The sequence below is a fragment of the Aethalodelphis obliquidens genome, unplaced genomic scaffold (genome assembly GCF_003676395.1).
Source record: "Aethalodelphis obliquidens isolate GAN/ISIS:26980383/991018 unplaced genomic scaffold, ASM367639v1 scaffold133, whole genome shotgun sequence".
Lineage (NCBI taxonomy): Eukaryota > Metazoa > Chordata > Mammalia > Artiodactyla > Delphinidae > Aethalodelphis > Aethalodelphis obliquidens.
The window spans coordinates 941422-945045 of record NW_020838077.1 but is presented as its reverse complement, the minus strand read 5'-3'; positions in this window follow the sequence as shown (position 1 = coordinate 945045).

The following is a 3624-nucleotide window of genomic DNA, read 5'->3' as shown; positions in this document are numbered from 1 at the left end:
CAGGGTTTGCCTTCCCCACCCCCTCAGAGCTACGGAGCAGAGGCTGCCTGGTACTAGGCCTTCCTCCCCCACTCTCTCCCGGTGGCCAGCCTTTGAGGGGGCTTCTAGGATCTGACCTGTTGGGATGGATCACTCACTGGCCCGCAGGCTACAGCTTGTCGGTGCAACCTGCAAGGTTCCTTCAATCCCTCTCCTCCAGGTATCAGCCAAAAGATAGGGATCTGTGTTGGATTTTTAAAAAGGAAGGAACATTTAGACTTGGTTTCCTATTTCTATGGTCTCATAACTGTCATTACCAGGGCATTCTTTCCTCTTGATGTCTGACCTTTCTCTCTCCCACCGCAAATCCAAACGCCCTTCCTTATGTTCAGATGTGTTGCTTGGACTTAGTTAGCTTCTCCCTCCCAAAGAATACATTTCAGAGAGTCACGGGGTTGGGACTTCCTTGGTGGCGCAGTGGATGAGACTCCATGCTCCCAATGCAGGGGGCCTGTGTTCGATCCCTGGTCAGGGAACTAGATCCCACATGCATGCTGCAACTAAGAGTTCTCATGCCACAACTAAGGAGCCTGCCTGCCACAACTGGGACCTGGTGTAACCAAATATATATATAAAAGTAATGCATTTAAAAAAATAATAAAGACACAAGTCAAGTGTCAGGAGTTGATGGTCACCTGTGCTCCAAGAAGCAGGCATGAAGAAAGCAAGATCTGCAAAGTCAGTGGCTGTCAATCAGTACAGGCACTGAGGACAGATCAGCAGTCAGGACACAGCCCCCAGCCTGGGCATCACTCTCCAATTTCCTCTGTCACAGGGGAAAGTGAGATCTGGGATGGGAATACGATCTTTCTCCTTATCCCCAGACTTGGCTGATCACTAAAGAGTGAGACCAGTATCAGCACCAAGTTTGAAAAATATATTTTCCAATCTTAAGGATGTCTCATCAAAAAAAAGTCAGGATGGACAATTTAAAGCCATGCTGTCCAATACTGTAATCACTAATCACAAGTGCCCATTTAAATTAAATAAATTAAAGATTCAGTTCCTTGACTGCACTAGCCATGTTTCAAACGCTCAGTAGCACGTATAGCTAGTGGTTACTGCATCGGACAGCACAAATATAGACCGGATCCATCATCACAAAAAATTATATTGGGCAGCACCGTTCAAGGGCTAGGAACAGAACAGGGACAGACATTTTCTGCTCTTGTCTGAGATGAGCATGAGGGGCTAGAAGGATGGACTCCAGTCAGCTGAGTCTGGGAGTGGTGTATTCTTTTATTCTGCAAGGCGGCTGTAGTTTGGGCACAAGCAGGCTGGCTATTCTGAAGCCGTGAGGGTGAAAGTCAAGGTCTGGAGGGATGAATGAGGTGGGAAGAGGAGTCTCTGTGCTTGCCTGACTTCCTCTCACGTGGGGATTCTCTCCTTCTAGAACCTAACATATCCTGTGATGCTCTTCCTCCAAGATACAAGTTCAGGTTCAGGTAAGAAAGTTATGCACAAGATGCTTTCCTGGACAGGGTTTGGGGGTCGTAAGGTGCTTGAATTTGTCTGGCACTCGTCCAGTTGTCAAAAGCTGGATAGGAGGGCTTCCCTGGTGGCACAGTGGTTGAGAGTCCGCCTGCCAATGCAGGGGACACAGGTTCGTGCCCAGGTCCGGGAGGATCCCACATGCCGTGGAGCGGCTGGGCCCGTAAGCCATGGCCGCTGAGCCTGCGCGTCCGGAGCCTGTGCTCCGCAATGGGGGAGGCCACAGCAGTGAGAGGCCCACGTACCACAAAAAAAAAAAAAGCTGGATAGGAGATCAGGGTGGAGTGGAGGGTTAAAAGATCAGAGAGGGTCAGGAGCTAACCAACCAAAACCACTTATAACGACTACACCACCTACCTCTGAAGAGCTCACCTCACTTGCCTCCACGTCCTCGACTGCCTCACATCTTTGGAAAGGGAGTGGATTTCTGGAGCTGGGGCGAGCAGTCCCTTGGATGACATGGTCTCTGGACAAGGGAAAGGGGCAGGGCTACCAGCAAAACAAAGCCAGTGGAGTTGCCATTTACAGAAATCTGGGTATAGGAACATCTGGGTTTTGCTGGGCATTGTGCATGGTGTGGACGTGTCTAACAACCCTGTGTTGTTGGTCAGGCTGGTCATTTCCTTCAGCTCTTAAAAGTTACTTTAATTTTGTGTGGCGTATGTTATATGATCTTGCAAATATTCTTGGGTTGTTTCTTACTCTCCTCAGCAATTTCCATTTGATCTACACCTCTCACCAGGACTGATAACAGGCCGTGTACACAGTCATGTATGCAAAGTGACATACTATAAATATGTTCACGTGTATATTAACACACTATCCGTATGTAAAATAGTAAGCACTCAATAAATGGGAGCTTACCTAGATGTTACCCAATAGCAGTACTGCGTAAGCTTTTCCAGAGAATGTGTAAAATATATATCATGCCCTGTTCTGCTTCTTGTGTTCTTCTTGTGGTGTTTACTTAATAATGCATAATTCCATATTAATACATAATATAGCCCTCTTGAACTTTTGAAAATGGGTTCTTATTTATTTGTTTATTTGGGTGTTCATTTGCTTCTGTTTCCAAATCCAAAAGGTATAAAATGACATACTTTGAAAATCGCCCAGCCATCCTGGGCCAACTTGTTTTCTCTGAATCCTTCCACATATGTGCCACTAGAGGGAGCCCCACAAGAAAGTTTCTTCGTGTGAGAACTAATCTACCCTCCCTCCCTTTTTAACATAAATGGTAACAACAATTTATCTTGGAGACAATCTATATTAGTACCTAAAGAACATCCTTGTTATTTTACACAGCTACACAATATTTTATGGCATGAATGTATCATACTTATTTAACTAGTTTCCCAGGACATTTAGATTGTTTCAATTTTTAAAATATCCATTTTACTAGGTTAAATAAAAATGTATTCAATTAATTTACATCAATAAATATTTAACAGAAACGATATGTGTCAAGCTTTATATTAGGCTCTGATTGTAAAAGTTTCAGTAAGAGGAAGAAAAAAGCATTTTTTTTTGGCCGCCCTGTGCTGCAGCTTGTGGGATCTTAGCTTCCCGAACCCCGGCCCCCTGCAGTGGAAGCCCGGAAAGCCAGGGAATTCCCAAGAATGTTCTTGCTTTCTTTGTGGTTTCACTCTTGACCTGTCATGGTGGCTTTGTTTTTGTTTTTGCTATTTAATATCACATTCCTTCAGGCACTGGGATACTTAGGGGGGTGAATGCAGGCCTTCCCATGTGCCTGGGGTCCTGCCTCTCAACTTGGCAAGACAGGTATATATGTCTGACCCCACCTCTCCCCTGTGCCCAGGCTCCTGCTGGGAGAGGGCAGCACAGAGAGTGGCAATGGTTCCTGGGGGGAGTTGAAGGCAACTAAAAACCAGTCCTGGGGAGGCTGAGAAGTGAGATCAAGCTTGAACCTCGGCTCCAAGCCCTCAGCACATGTTCTATTACCCCATCAGACTTCACTTACAAAACACAAATTGAAAGAAAATTATTAAGAATTTCAAGATAGTGACACAGAGCATCATGGCCCAAACATAGTGTCCCTTCCTAAGCATGGGCCCTGTGTGACTGCCTGTCAAA